Genomic DNA, 17,017 nt, shown 5'->3' on the forward strand with positions numbered 1-17,017 from the left:
TTTTTGGTAAGATATTTTCAATGACTTCCATAAATTACTGTTTTGAGGTGTTGCTAGTGGCAACTTTGAATACAATGATCCCATATTGAAGAGACAACAAAGAGGTGCTCTATCGGCTCTATTTTCTTGTGCTTGCGCAGCAAAACACGTTTAGCTGTATTTGTAGAAAGGGTGGCTATATGATTATGTTAAACATGCAAAACAAGATTTATATAAAGATTTATATGATTTATATTTATAATCCTCTTTAACCAATTAGCATCACAAAATTCCCTAAATAAATACATTTCATGAATGACCTTGTTCCAAAACTAAGATTCACTCAAGCAGCATCCTACAAGACCTCAATTACTCCCAAGGTATACTACTCACATTAATTTGTGGTCTAGTGGAAAGGAGATCTGGGTTCTTGTCCCAGAGCTGTCATCTGCCCACTGGGTGATCTTGGGCAAGCCAATTAACCTTTCAGCCCCTCAGTCTGATTAACTCTAAAATGGGGGGGGGGGGGATAAACCCCTGTTTAATCTTCCTCTTATATTGGGAAGTCTGGTGGGACAGGTTCTCCGTCCAATCTAATTGTCTTGTATCTATACCGGTGCTTTGCAATAAGCAAGAACTTCATGAATATCAGAATGACTAATTGGTTCCATATTACATAGGATACACACACTTACCATCTATGTTGCAAGGTAACACTAAGGATAGCAGATTATACCCAATTTCACAGACAGCACTAATGATCGATATGCAACTGCCAGTCTCTTCTCCACAGTCTATAACTGACCTTCTGCTGCCTTGCTGCATTGCTATTGTAAATCCTAGCAATCACTGTCCTCTTCGTATTACTGTCTTTCCAAAGCATTTATCCCCCAAACTGGGGAAATCACCACAGCAATGCCATCAAGAGTGGAAGATTATCTGGAACCAATGATGCATACCAGCTGAGATCTATAAGTATGGAGGGGACACGTTTTGAGCCCCTCGTGGGACAGGAACTATGTCCAACCCAATTTGCTTGTATCCACGCCAGTGCCTAGTGCACTGTCTGGCATATAGTAAGTGCTTAACAAATACCAGGATTAAACACTTGAGCTCTTCCTCAACATATGGAATACTGAGAAAACACTACAGAATCTCAAAGATGCCATCATTGTCACCATTATAAGATGAAAGGCAAATGATCAGAGTGAGGTAACTATTAATATGACTCATTACTCGTCATTACTGGAAAGATCCGAGCCAAAACACACCTGGATCAGTTATTAAACAATATCTTTACCTGAATGCTCCTGAAATCAAAATTGTGGCTTCAGATCTGAGTATGGTTCAATGCAGATCTTTGTACCATATGAGATACAAGAAAAGTGCAGGGAGGAGTACCAAGGCCGTACAAAAGCATTTCACGCCATCAATAATGATTATTATCATAATAATATTTGTTAAGCTCTTATTATTTGCCAAACACTGTACTAAGCACTGGGTTAGATACAAAATAATCATGTTGGAAACAGACCTTGTCCCTCATGGCGCTCGCTAAGAGGAAGGGAGAAAAGGTATTGGATCCCCATTATACAGATCAGGAAACTGAGGCACAGAGGTGTTAAGCAGCTTACCTAAGGTCACACAGCAGGCCAATGGTGAAGCTGCGATTAGAACCCAGGTCCTTCATCGAGGTACTACATCTACTTTGTTTCAGCCAAAGTGGCCTGCTCAAAGCATTGGGTTCCCTGTCCAATCCATTCCCCACTAACAAAGTAAAGTAAATCAGGGATGCCTTGTAGGACTAGTCCTGTTCAACTCAGTTTGTGCAACCTTGCTGGAAGATGCAACACAGGAACTGGAATTCACTTCAACTTCTCAGGAAAACACATATCTCGACAGACTTCAAGCACATCCACAGTCCTAGAGACTATCTATAATTCAAGAATCATCGTTGCCTTCAGAGGATAGCATCCCAGAGGCACCTACTCAAGAAGACAGGCCAAAGTTTGAAAACTTTTTCACCAAATTTCCTAAGCATTTCAGCCTGACGATACAGCTAGATAAAAACGAAGCAATATCCAGCCTGCACCAGGTAAGTCAAACCGCAACCAAAAATTTTTATTGACTATTTGAAGCCACATAATGTCATAAAATTCTGTTAAGAAGCATATTGACCAATGACTTCAATGGTTGAAATGGAATTAAAAAAAACAACACAAAAAACCCCACCAAACCCTAAACACATCCTTAGGGTGATTGTCAAATTGCAGCAGTGGGATATCAGGCCTTCAGGCCAGAATTTGCATTTAATTCAGTTAATTGTGGTTTTCGTTAAGCATTGATTATGTGCCAAGCATTCAGATGAGCGCTGGAGTGCAAGACAGGGACTGCATCAGACCTAATTAACACACACCTACCCCAGGGTTTATAACAGTATTTGACACATAGTAAATGTCTAACAAATACTAAAAACCTAGCATAAATGCTAATTTTTTGAAAAGACAGATCATGGAATCGTGTTGTGAAGTTACTTTTCTGGAACTATACTGTACTCAGCTATCATTTGTAAAGTGTACAAGAGCATGAGACAGCTTGGAGCATTAGCAACAAAAGGTGTGTCAAGATGTTGCAATGGGAAGAAGGTACAGTGAGAGATGTCAGCAGAGCATCTTAAAGGCTGAGTTTAGATGGTTTAGAAAGCAGGGATTGTATTTTGCTTCCATTTTCTTGAAACTGCTGGGATGGCATGCTTGGGTCACAGGATCAGTGTAATGGTGTCTATCAACTTCTGTGTGGCTGAGTGCCTAACTCTTTCCAGATAAGGAATCATATTCAAAATTCCTCCCTCACTGCTACTTTTGCCCCTTTTTAATTTCTACAAAGAAGTATAAGGCTCACTGAGTATAATACATTTAGAATAAAGCATTCAACTTTTGATCTAAAACGATTTCGGCCCTTAATTATTCAACGAAGCAAGCTCTAGGAGACAAAGTCAATTGCATTTTGCAATATTTATTGCTGTAAGACCGTTAGCAAGGTCACATGCAGGCCCGGTAGAAGGGCAAACTATCCCATTGGAATTGACTGGAATATTCTGTGAATCATCCCCTGGAATCATCTGGAACATTAATCATCATGTTATTTGTTAAGAGCTTATTATATGTCAAGCACTGTATTAACTGGTGCCTGGGGGTGGGAGGGCGGTGCAGGATACGCAGTAATCAAGTGGGGCACAGTCCCTGTCCCACTTCGGCTCTCAGCCTAAACAGGAGAGGGAAGAGGTGGAAGCTGACTTCTCTGTCCAAAGTGGGAAAGCTCTACTTGCTGGGAGTGCAGCTAAATCTTCTGAGGGTAGAGTAAAGAAAAGGGAGGCCGCAGAAGTTTCCTGATAGCTGTGCGGCGTTGCCTGTCTACTCCTCTGAGATCCAGCCAAAAGAGATCTCAAAACACATTAATCTCTGTCTACCTAAATATAGTATGCCTGGTTTGTGGTTACACAACAAAGGAGCTGCATTTTGGATCTCCTGAAGAACAACCTTTTGTCAGAGTCTAAGAGTCTCAGCTCAGTTTACTTAATTTACAAGGTTGGGAAAAGACCGAATAAACATATCCAGAAAATCCCCATATGACATACCCATTCAACTATGGCTTGATAATCTAATATATATTATATATATGTATGTATATGTATATATATAAACCTCCCTAAATAAGCCAAATCTTTAACACAAAAAGTCTTTTATAAAATGAAAAAGTAGTGGAGTGCATTTTTTGAGAGGTCTTTTAGATTCTGAGTAAATCTGTGTCTCTCTAAGCAGTAAAGTACACTTTAAACTTTTAATTACAGAGCTACATTTAATTCCATGCATCTGCTATTTAAATTAAAACATGAAACTCTTTTGGACTTGAATTCAGTCATTTCATTTCAATGAAAGGGGAACTGTCTAAATAGCATGAGTCCAAGGTTTGATACCCTGAGTTAAACTCCATCCATGGTGATTTCTTAGACTTCAAAAATATTTTGAAAACCAGAAACCCTTTCAAAGTTGGCCACCGTTCACAAGTTTCCATCCTTAAAATGTCTCAAACCGAAACATCGTCTATTGTCACTGAACACTGGGAAAAGAAAATTACTAAAGGGTTTTTTTATTTTTCCTCTTTGCAGTTTATCCAGCTCTGTTGTACTTTACCAAATGCTTAGTTGTGTTCTGCACACAGGAAATGCTTAATACTATTTTTGACGGATAAATCGTTTTACTTTAAGAAACGGATTCCCTACTCTCCTCACCATTCCATTGGAAATTGTTGAGGGAAGCAAAAGGCAAGAGGATGATCTTAAATTCCAGGGGAAGGGAGTGAGCACTGGAGTATCTGAGATGATCAATAAATAGTATATATTGAGTGCTTACTGTGTGCAGAGCACTGTACTAGATGCTGGGAATAGAACATCACATTCAAAGAAACAATGATTTTCTTTGTATTTTTAAAAGATAAGCTTTAAAATGGATACAGATGCTTTATTCATTGGAATTTGCAGACTCCATCTGAAACAAGAGTAGTGTGGGCTGCTTATGTGCTTGTGTGTGTGCTTTTATATGTGTGTGTGTGTGTGTGTGTGTCTGGGTATTCCTACCGCCCTTAATAATGTTGGTATTTGTTACGCACTTACTATGTGCAGAGCACTGTTCTAAGTGCCAGGGCAGATACAGGGTCATCAGATTGCCCCACATGAGGCTCAAGGTCTTAATCCCCATTTTACAGATGAGGGAACTGAGGCACAGAGAAGTGAAGTGACTTGCCCACAGTCACACAGCTGACAAGTGGCAGAGCCAGGATTCAAACCCATGACCTCTGACTCCCAAGCCTGGGCTTTTTCCACTGAGGCACACTGCTTCAAAAGGAAGTGGGCTAAGTAGCCTTCAATAGAGCCAGAATCTTGCCTTTCCCTACTTGTTTTAGACCCAGAATTACACTTCATCTCTCTCCAATTGACATTCTTTTAAATAATGATAATAATTATTATGGTATCTGTTAAGCACTTACTATGTGTCAAGTACTGTACTAAGCACTGGGGTGGATACAAATTGGGTTGGACACAGACCCACGTGAGGCTCATAGTCTCAATCCCCATTTTACAGATGAGAGAACTGAGGTCCAGAGAAGTGAAGTGACTTGCCCAAGGTCACACAGGAGACAAGTGGCAGAGTCGGAATTAAAACCCATGACCTCCTGACTTCCTGGCATGTACTCTATCCACTATGCCATGCCACTTCTCTTTGACTTATCTTCATAAACCCAATATGATTGTAAAAACACTACAGATTCTCTCTTCACTCTGAAAATGACATCATATTGATCCACCCTCCCCTAACCCACTATTCTAAAACTGCTTCCCCTATATCACTAAATCCTTTGGACTCATTTCACCTCTTCTATTTTATCTATTTCTCTTTCCTAGTGACATCCTCATTACTTTTTTTTTATTCCTTCAATCAATCAATGGTATTTATTGAGTGCATACTGTATGCAGAGCACTGTACTAAGCACTTGGGAGAGTACGATACAATGGAATTAGCAAACACATTCATTTTAATTGAACTTCTTGCTTCTTTCTAATCATTCTCCCTAGAACATCATCCAAGATGCTCATCTGAAACCCTGAAAGACAGCATCCAAGATACTGATTTGAAGCAAGTTACTTCAACATACAATTTACAAATATACTTCAACATCTGCACCACCTTACGCTACTTTGACATCATCTGACTTGATTTACCCATGCACCTTCTAACTTGGTGACACCAATCTCACTAATCTCCTTCAATGCTTCCCCCATCCCCCAGCCCTGGATCGCTAATTCTTTATTTTTATTTTCCTGAGCACTCTAGAGGCACTTTTATAATATTTTCTGTGCTAGCAACGCATTTCTCAGGCCAAGTCATTGCTCTTCCTGTAAGCTCAACAACTTCCCAACATGAAACTCCCTAGTCAATCTGCTGATGTGACTACTGGGATGAAACTTTATTTCAGCAAGGAGTCAAGTGCTCTTTTCTTTATGAGCAAATTTATCTCACACAGAGATTTAAAATTCACCTGGTTTCATACCTAAGCATTTGTTTGAAAAAGGGTGCCCAATACACATTATGAGAGAGAGATTTGTTCCTTTGTTCTTTACTCTTCTTACTGTAAGTAAAGACTTAGTTGCTTTTGTTTATTTCCTTTTCCTTGGATGTACTACGCTGCCAAATCCTCCCAGAGTTCCAAGTTCCCAGGCAGAAGGCTATCAGTTACTTATGGCATCTATTCACCGCTTACTCTGTTATGTGAACCGAACTAAACACTGGGGCTGATAGACACCTAACAGATTAGACACAATTGTTGTCCCTTATGGGGCTCACAGTCTAGGTGAGCACAGGCAGAAGACGACAAAGGTAATGAAAGACTGCAATAACAACAACAAGAAACAGAGCCAACAAGCCAAGATGATAAAGTCAAGATGAATAAAAGAATGGAACTTAGACTGCCTCGTCCCTTCCCCACTGCTTTGGGTAAAGTATCCTTGTTTTACCACCTAAGGACCAAGTTGGAGCAAGTGCTACAACAAGTAATCTTTGAAGTGATTTCTTGTGTAATACCTCCATCACCAGATGGTGAAGATGAGATTAAGCACATATAACTAAACCCAGTTCATTCCCTGCTCTGGTTTAAATGTTCTCCTTTATGAAAGCTTCAATTAAAAGACTAAGCTTTGTTCAGATCTTGTTTTCTTTTCTCACCCCTCAAATGTTGAGTGTTTCTTTCTCTCTCTCTTTCTCTCACACACACACAGTCTCACAAACACATCTTTCTACAGGGCCAAGTGCTTAGTACAGTGCTTTGCATACAGTAAGCAAATTCATTCAATCATGTGCAGAGCGCCACAACTGGGAAAGTAGAATATGGCAATAGTGACAATCCCTGCCCACAAGGAGCTCAAATTTTAGAGGGGGGGAGACAGACAACAATACAAATAAACAGACAAGTAAAATTACATAAATATATGTAAATGCTGTGGGGTGTGAATGAACCTTCACTCTGCTGGGGTAGGCGTGGAAAACACAAATGTGGAATACATGTATTAACTTTCTAAATTGGTATTTTTAATCAATGATTTGGTTGTACAATTCAATTGATAATTTATTGTAAATTAAATGAAAGTTATATGAAAGGAAGCTTTTTAAATGTTTGTAGCCACTTCAAATTCACAGTGTGATCTATATATAAATTCATCTTAGCAAGAACTGAATTTGAATCTGCAACCAGCAAGAACTGAATTTTAATCTGCAACAAACAGTAATGAATTATTTTCAGTTCATGTAGTGGGCATAATGTAGAATAAGATAAACAAAATAATGCATCATATTTGCATACTGATAAACAGATAAGGCCTTCTACGACTGCAGGATGGCTGTATTCATCCCCTCTAGAACAGTTTATACCCTCCAGGGCCAAACACACTGTGACCAATAACCTCCTTTCATTCATTCATTCATATTCTAATCTCATGGAAAGGACAATTCAGCAATAAAGACAGACAATCTCTGCCCACCTGGGGCTTATCAACACCATCTTTCCATCTAACCAATGTGTGTCCGTCTTTTTAGTTTTGCAAACCAGCTTTCTAGTCTTATTTCCTTTCAATGAGAATAATCTATCAGCTGTCCAGGTAGACAATGTGTCATACACTGCAGACAAGTAAAACCTTCACTGCATAAAACAAAAAATATATTTAGAGCTAATCACAGGAAATGAAATAGATTTCATTTCACTATCTATGAAATGTAGATAGTGTTCCATTGGCATACTGGACAGGTGGTCTATCTATTCATAAGTGGCCTAAAGTAAATTATGATTTCACAGTAACTCAGCTAAAATGTGGTTGCAAGGGCTGACACAAACTAAATTCCATTAAAGTGAATTCAGGTACATGAATCCAAGGTTCAACAAATAATCTTAATATCTTCCTGTGACTCTTCAATATTTTGTTTATTACTTGTGTCCTCTAAAACCATGTCCTGTAATTCCCATCAACGGTAGTTACATGAAAAGGGCAGTCAGAGACTCTCCAGTTGAAAGGTTATACAGCAGGCTGCTTGTAAATCCAGGTGATACTGCTGCAGGGTAAGTAATTTTTTCTCCAAACCATTCTCGTTTTCAAGAGAGTTAATGCTTAAGTCAGGGCGTTCTTCTAACTAAAATTTAACCTGAAATAGCAAAATGAATCAAATATCAATCCAATGGGAAAGCAGCATGCAATACCATTTAAGGCTAACATATAGAGCAGCTGTCAATCAAGGAGGTGGATACATGTTTCTAGATGTGTAGCATAGATACTTCTGCGAATGTGCAACAGGAAATGTTAGCCTCACCTTCTCTTACTACCCCTTTCCTCTCAGTCTCCCCTTCTTCCCCCATCTCTCCTTTTCTTCTATGTCTCTCTTTCTTCTCTGCCCTTCCCTCCAATTCCCCTGCTCTCCTCCTTTCTACTTACTATAATGACGGAACCTGTAATACACCAGAAAGATAGGAGATGAATCTCTGGAACAGTGGAAAAAAGATGTTGAGAATAATAGGGCAAAGAGAATGGGAAGATAATGGAGTAAACAGAAGGAAAGGGGAGTCAAGGAAGGAGGGAGAAGGAAAATAGGTGATGAATTGGGTGAGGGGATGAAATATAGGGGAAAGAAGAGGGAGACGACGGAGCTCAGAGCCAAAGCACAGAGTTTTGACAATCACAGAGCTGGAGACATTTTCTCATTGCAAGCTCGATATTTCTGTCATTCCCAAATCAATATTTAGGTCAACCGAAAGCTTTGCTGTTCTTTTTTAAATCAATTAATCAACCCAGGAATACTATATTTCCGAGATACACACCTGATTTAGGAGCAGTGTTGACAAACAGCTTGTCAGTGATATGCTCAGCCAATCAGTTAATGATATTTACCATATGCTTGCTTACTGAGTGGATAGCACTGTATAAAGTAGTTAGAAAAGTACACAGAAGCACCACACACTCTTCCTGCCCTCAAGGAATTTATAATCTAAAGGGAGGGACAATCAAACAAAAATTACCAATAGTGGCAGCAGAGGAAGAATACTGAGAACATAGGCAGTGATTTCAGGATATACATATATACGTAAGTTTTAAGCATGGGTGTAAATTAGGTTGCCACAACACTTGGGGATTTGAGGAATTAGGGAAAGATTTCTGAAAAAGATGAGACTTGGAAGAGGGGCATGGCAGCATTCTGACAGATAAAGGGCATAATTACTGGAGCCCGCGGATAATATCGATGGCAAAGCTCAAGTATGTGACCCTCTTAATAATAAATCCACCACAGTATAAGTATAGGCATTAAGGGTAAATTGTGGGCAGCAAACATGCAGACACTGACATATACCAGTCACATGGCATAGTGGAGAGAACACGGGCTTGGAAGTCATAAGGTCATGGGTTCTAAACCCGGCTCGGCCACTTGCCTGCTGTGCGGCCTTGAGCAACTCACTTCACTGCGCCTCAGTTGCCTCATCTGTAAAATGGGGATTAAGACTGTGAGCCCCATGTGGGACAGGGACTGTGTTCAACCCGATTTGCTTGTATCCACCCCAGTGTTTAATACAGTGCCCGGCACATAGTAAGCGCTTAAAAATACTACAATCATCATTATTATTATCATTACATGGTAGAAGCTCTTGATAACTTTGGGTTCTGAAAGCAATCATACCAAATTGAACAATGAAAATATTCAGCTAAGAACATAAAAAAAAATCAAGGTTCCTGCTGAATGAAGAATGCAAATATAAACACATACACATATATATATATATATATATATATATTACACACATTCACACACAAATAATAGAGCAGTAATTGGAGACGTGTGTGTGTGTGTGTGTGTGTGTGTGTGTGTGTGTATGCAGGTAGTGTAAAACTGGGGCTGAAGAAAACAATGCTTGACCATCATTCTCTTCCACACTGTGTGCAAATAACAATAGTTGCTTGCTGAGTTAATGGGTTTGATCCATACGGGGCCTGTCTGTTTTTGATGTAGTTCTCCACACTTGGTACTTTGGAGAAGCAGTTCAGAGTTTTGTTACCTCATCAGCAATTCAACAACCAATATACTGGGCCACCTACTTGCACAGGGCTTCATTTGGGGCTACATAATACACGGTAGAGCAAGGGCAGGCCAGATTTGCTTGGGGCCACCGACAATCGAACAGGATTCTGACAGCTTCCCTAAATTCAGCAACTCTGGCCAGCATGTCACAATGAAACGAGCGGATCGAGATTCACTTTTTGCGTGGGTGAAGTTTACCTAAGAACTGCCACCAAGCATACCAAGCAACCGACTGCAACTCCCTCGTCAGATCAATGAACACAGAGGGAACGTCCTGGCCTCGTAACTGGCACTGCTTCTGCTTGTACCCGGCGGCGGATGGTCAGCCACATTCCCCGGCTACATTGGAAGCCACGGTAGCTGGTTCTGGCAGAACCTTCCCGGTGACTTGGCCGGTACCTGCTTGCCAAAGCTTTACAAGCGGGAGCCAGAAGGGAGATGCCGTGGTGACTGCCACAGCTTCTGGTTTGTTCAGATGGAAAACTAATGCCTGGCAAATGCTCCTGAAGCCAGCCACTCAAGCGATACAAGGACACTCTGATTTGTGCTCCCCAAACATTTTTGCTTGATCCATCCAGCTGGGAAGTGGTCGCTCTGGACTAGAAGCTCTTGGAAAGGATATGTGATGGCAACAGAAAGAACAAGGAGCAAGAGGGTTGGTGCTTCTAGGGCAAAGCAGAAAGGCAGGAAAGTGAAGTCTCTGGAGAGTGTGAGCCCTATCTGGGACAGGGACTGTGTCCAACCTGATTACCTTGTACCTACCTCAGCACTTAGAACAGTGCTTGGCACATAGTAAGCACTTAGCAAGTACCATAATTATTACCGGAAACCACATATTAAACATCCAGCACCAGGTACCTTCACATATAGGACCACTGCACCTATGCTCAGGCGTAACAGTTGGTTGCTCAGCCGGAACTACAGGAAGAATCCATCACCCTGAACAGGAGGTGGATTGTGTTATTTCAGAGGTTTCCAAATTATTCCACCTATTGTAGGATGTTTTCTGTTTCTATAAGTGAATTTCTAGCTATCCACTCAGATATCATACTTCAGTGGTCATATTTCCAAAAAGGATTAAACACTAAAGTCACAGAGCATGCTTGCTGATTCTGTCTGAGTCAGTAGCATCCCTTCAGAACTACTCAGCATTTTGGTGCCCAACAAATGTTGTACACAAACATGAATGACAGGTTGAAGAAACTGCCCTCGTGGCAGATGAGATTTCATTTGAAAACATGCCTCCTTACTGTTATAGCATTAACCTCACAAAGGGATTAACACCTTCAGTGAACTTTTGCACTGCACAAATATTTTACATTAAGGTGATTAATCTGGTAGCAAATCTTCTTGTGCAACAGATTCCAAAGGAAATTGTGTACTTTAATTGAACCACCTGAAAAAAAAATATTGTTTTACAATCCCTACATCAGTGGTATTTAGTAAGCGCTTAACTGTGCAGAGTTAATACAACAGAGTTGGGAGAAATGATGCCACAATGTCCATAAGCAGCTTACAGTCTACTGCGGGAGAGGATTACAGATATAAATTCCAGGTAGGGGAAATAGGAGAATATAAGTATTGTTCACAGCTTCTGTGGGGATGGCAGAGCATAAAAAGTGCTTAAGGGTGACATAGCCAAGCCCATAAGCAATGCAGTGGGGAAGGCAGGTTGAGACAAAGATGACTTGGGGAAGAGCTCCCATCAATCAATCTATGGTATTTTTTTAATGCCATTTGTTAAGCACTTATTATATGTCAGGCACTGTGCTAAGCACTGGGGTAGATATAAGGTTGGACACAGTTCATGTCCCACAGGGCTCACATTCTTAATTCCCATTTTACAGATTGGAACACAGAGAAGTTAAGCATCGTGCCCAAGGTCACACAGTGGACAAGTGGCAGAGCCGGGATTAGACACCAGGTCCTCTGACTCCCAAGCCCGTGCTTTTTCCCCACTAGGCCCCGCTGCTTCTCTATTTGAGCACTTACTTCCACAACTGTCAATGAAATGACATATCTGTAGATGTGTGAAATTGGAGAACTCTATAAACGAACAACATCACTCATGAAAACTGGTTGCTTGATGCTGTATTTATGGGTTGTTTATATATGTTTCCCTTCTGTGCCAAATTAAATCTGTGCTCTTTCACCTACTTTGCTCTACTTCCACTCTTCGGTAATCTATCATCAAAAGTACCATGGAAACTAGGATTGTTTTCACTGTCAGAAAGTACTGTAACCTTGTTAAATTATTTATTTGTATTTATTAAATACAAATGCTATTGAGCTGATTTTCCACTAAGACCCTTCTAGGGCTCTCTCCACAACATGTTAAGGGAAGTGCTAGAAATCCACAAACTGAACTGGAACCTCCTTGTGAGCCGGGAGTGTCTCTATCAACTCCACTGTACTCTACCAAGCTCTTAGTATAGGGCTCTGCACAAAGTAAGTGCTCAACAAAAATCTTTAATTGATAGATAATTTCAAACTCTGAAACTACATTTACTTTTATTCAACACTGTAGTGATGTATATGCAGTATCTTTCATAGAAGCTCTTTTAATTCTATTGAAAATTACTAAGGCAGCTACATGGTAGTATAACAGGTTTAGGGTGAACTGAAGCACATGTAATTCAAAGTTAGCTAAGTGTGATGAATGTGGATGTTAGCCAGTAAACAATATGTAGTACTACCCTGCTTAGGTGAACAATTATATTAAATGAAGCCACTGTACTCCAAAAATTGTAGCTGTGTGTTTACTTCATGAATAATTCATATGGCAACCTATTCATCTTGTACAGTCAAATGCTTTATTAACAATTTTGTATTTCTAAAAAAAAGACCATAGTCACTTAGGCTGAAGTTCACTGAAGCAACATACTAATTCATTCTTGTCTACCTAAGTTAGCATCCTATCTCACTCCTGTTTAGAAATCTATATGTTGGAAAAGGTAGATTTAAAATCAACTCAATAACATTTGTATGTAATACAGTCGAAGACTTTACAGTACTTTCTGACTTTTTCGACAGTGCTACTTTCCCTGTACTTTTCTTTTGTACCGGATTACTGAAGATAAGAGTGGAAGTAGAGAATGAATTACATGAAAAGTCACAAAGTTCATTTGGCACTAAAAAGAAACGTATATAATATCAACACCCTATATAACTGTCAGTAACTAAGAAAATAAAGTCAATTGTATGAATAATTCATCTAAGGAAGACTTCACATAATAATGATCATGCTGTGGGAAGGGAATGTACCTACCGACTCTCTTATACTGTACTTTTCGAAGTGCAGTGTTCTGCACACGGAAGCACTCAGTAAACACTACTAGTTGATTAAATGCCAAGCTATGTACTAAGTACATATGCCAAGCTATGTACTAAGTGCTGGGGTAGATACAAGATAATCAAATTGGACACAATCCCTGTCCCACATGGGGCTCACTGTCTAAGAAGGATAGAATACATAAAAAAATTCTCATTTACAGATGAGGAAACCTGAGGCCCAAAGAATTTAAGTGATTTACCTAAGGTCAAAAACTTGCACAGCCTCTGGAAGACAATCACAGTGGCCTAGACTGTTAGCTTGATGTGGGCAGGGAACATGTCCATCAACTCTGTTATAGTGTACACACCCAAGCCCTTAGTAGAGTGCTCTGTACCCAGTAAGTGCTCAATAAATAAGATCGATTTGATTAATTGACTTGGGCACCTTCATTCATTCACTCCATGACAGTTAAGTCACAAAAAGCAAATCTGTGACACTCTCATGAAGATATAGAGTATTACATTCTGAGTTTGAGTGATGGTCAATAACCTAAAAGTATTACTCAAGGTTCTTTTTTGCAATTACATATTAACATGCATAAAAATGTTGTCAAATATATGTGGATATGAACTGCATAATAACAGTATCAATTCACATTTCATTCACTACTTATATTCTTCACAACTAAAAAGGTTGCCCATCTTTAGTTATGAAGATTATTGATCTTCTGAGAAATCCTAGTCACTTTTTCTTTTGTTTGCTCTACAAAAGGTAATCGATGCCCTCTCGTTAAACTGCGTATAATGAGTAAAGTCTTTTGAAATGGGAAAGACTTGTCTTGGCTTTTAGACAACAAACTATTGATAAATCTTAATCGTTAACAAGACTATTAATCTTATTCCTTAAGGACCAATACGCTTAATTCACATCAGAAGCATTTTGCACATTTTCTGATTTAATTTCATTTCTGAAAATGCATTACTAGAAATGCCATTTTGTACTGACTTGAAATAATAAACTGAAATACACAAATATGAGCGTCTTGGAAATCCTCCTGTCTTTTGAGAGACTATCCTACCCCTATTAAAATTGAGTGATCTAAACATGGAATTCCAGAGGGAAGCAGTGTGGCCTTGTAGATAGATCATGGGCCTGGGAGTAAGAAGGACCTGGGGTTCTAAAGCTGGCTCCACCACTTGGCTGCTGTGTATGACCCTGGGAAAGTCACTTAACTTCTCTGTTAACTCATCTGTAAAATGGGGATTATGGCTGTGAGCCCCGTATGGGACACGACTATGTCTAAACTGATTAGGTCATATCTATCCCAGTGCTTAGTACAGTTAACATTAGTACCAGAAAACAAAACAAAAACCCCAAAATTAAAAAGAGCTGTAAAGCAGCAACATACTGAAGCTGACCAGACATCTTAATTTTTTTAAATCACATTTCCTTTATACTATTGAAAAAATGTGAAAGCTACTAGCTAACCCTGCCCCGATGGCTTTATTTAAGTTATGTGATATGTACTTATCCTCACCTGGGTAATTTGGAATTACTAAAGTTTACAATCACTGTATTGTCATTCGAAGCTTTTCATTAAGAATTAAACATTTCTTTGGGTCCAAAAATGCAAAGTAGCATACCGTGGCTCTTAAGAGCAACAAAAAAGACAATTCACAATATTCTGAGAATTCTGTAGCTACAAGGAGTTTCTTTGTAGGTGGATGACTAGTTTAGATTGAACATGAACAAAAACACAATCTCCAAAGAAACTCTTTTTTGAATTGCAATGAGAAAAGGTTTAGAAATGAGGATTTCTTAAAATATAAACTGTGTTCATATAATGTATTTTTGAAAATTTCCAATTACAGTCCAAGGATAGTTGATAAAACTTGCAAATAGCCACCTGCATGGTGCGCTAGCATAGTTTGCAAACTTTTTCACAGAACATTTATTTTGACACAGAATTTTCAAAGCAAGGCAGGGTGAATTCTAAGAGACTTATGTAACAAGGCTTTTTCAATTTTCTTTTAAACAATCATTACCATGCATGAAAGAAAGCACATCAAAAAGAACTTTAGGCCAAAATCACACCACCAAGCTGATACTCAGACTCTTCTAACAACATACACACTCTCACTTTTTACCTTTGCGGCACCGTTTGTAAATAAATGGTCCTTAAACTCTTCCAAAAATGCTGTGTAGGCAAACAAGACGACTATTCAACAAAGCTGAGGGGCTAGAGTTTTCCCTCCTTTCCAAAGCTGTACTTCAAATAGTTGCAGTCACTCTTCCCGACACTTCGTCTCCCTTCACATGTTCAAGAAGAAACTGAATGATTTCAGAAAAGCAAATATAGCAGACCATCCCAAAATATTCAAGACACCGAACCACCCCACTGGGGTTTCAGCATTCAATCACTTGCTGTTAAATAAAAAGCAAAGTGATATTCTCATTTGAGAAACCACAAACCTAGTAGTTGCAGTCTTAAAAGGGAAAAGAATAGAGTTCAGTCAGGCACAAAGGTCTCCATGGCAACAGTGAATTTAGACCCCCTTTGGCATTATTTATGCAACATTTCATCACAAAAGGACCCTCCCACTAGCCTGCTTGGCAAATTCTACAGTTTTCTAGCCTCCATTTCTTTTTCCCCTTAATTTGCATTTGGCCCTTAAACTATCTGAAACATGACATGAATAGTCCAGAGTATCTTAATATAATTTTAACCTACTTCTCTAGAAGATGGTGTCTTATAGAGTAGTGCAAATCCTTCATTTAAAATCCTCTGTAGTGTAAGTTTTTTTTAATTTTCCTTTCAGTCCAAGTGTATATAATAGCCCCCCTCCCACCAACCCTAATCAAAAATAGTCTTTTAAATAAAATTAGAATGCTCAGGAAGCATGTCAAGTAATAGATGGCAATATTTTCAAAGACACATCCAACGAGATACACTAGTGTTCATGATTTTGCAAATTCTTCATTTTATGCATATTGGAATTTTAAAATTCCGTATGGAAATGCATACCTTTATAATTTTCCTTTGAAATCAACAATTAACTCAGTATGAATTACACCCACTGCATTTAAAGAAAACTGTATTACAAAAAACAACAAGTCACAATTCATATAACTATATTCCCTTACCAACTCACAAAAGTCCTGAAACCTGGGGTGATCAGGATGGCCCTCCTCTTCCTTTCATTCTTACGATTTACTGTTCGCATTCATTCCATTGTATTCATTCAATGCCTACTGTGTGCAGAGCACTGTACTAAGCTTTTGGGAGAATACAGTCTAACCACAGACACAGTCCCTGCCCAAAATGAGTTACAGTCTACTTCAAGATCCTTTTTGTATATAAGTTGCTGATAAAGTTTTAATTTAAATATTCTTGTTTTGAAGTATTTTTGCCATTTTAATTGTAGTGGCTAAAACTCTCAGCTAATCCCAGCTCCATCATGGGCAATTCAATCTAGTGGTTTGTACCACAGTTTATTCAACTGTAAAATGAGGACCAAATCTCTGTTGTTCCTCCCCTTTACACTAGGAATCCCATGTGGAACAGAGACTGCTTCTGAACTCATGGTTTGGTTAATCT

The 17,017-nt window shown here is 39.2% G+C and overlaps 1 protein-coding gene across 6 annotated transcripts in view; it reads right to left on the reverse strand.

Annotated features, from left to right (window-relative positions):
* Nucleotides 1-17,017, reverse strand: part of CTNND2 (catenin delta 2) — a 471,257-nt gene that overhangs the window by 313,366 nt on the left and 140,874 nt on the right. Inside the window, exon 1 of one of the 6 annotated variants that reach the window (XM_039910618.1) lies at nucleotides 15,567-15,885. The exons of the other annotated variants lie outside the window; for them this stretch is intronic. The gene's annotated coding sequence lies outside the window, so the exon portion shown is untranslated. Of the gene's footprint in view, nucleotides 1-15,566; nucleotides 15,886-17,017 lie in introns of those variants that run through there. 6 annotated transcript variants of the gene reach the window in all.

This window comes from Ornithorhynchus anatinus, chromosome X3 (genome assembly GCF_004115215.2).
Source record: "Ornithorhynchus anatinus isolate Pmale09 chromosome X3, mOrnAna1.pri.v4, whole genome shotgun sequence".
Taxonomy (NCBI): domain Eukaryota; kingdom Metazoa; phylum Chordata; class Mammalia; order Monotremata; family Ornithorhynchidae; genus Ornithorhynchus; species Ornithorhynchus anatinus.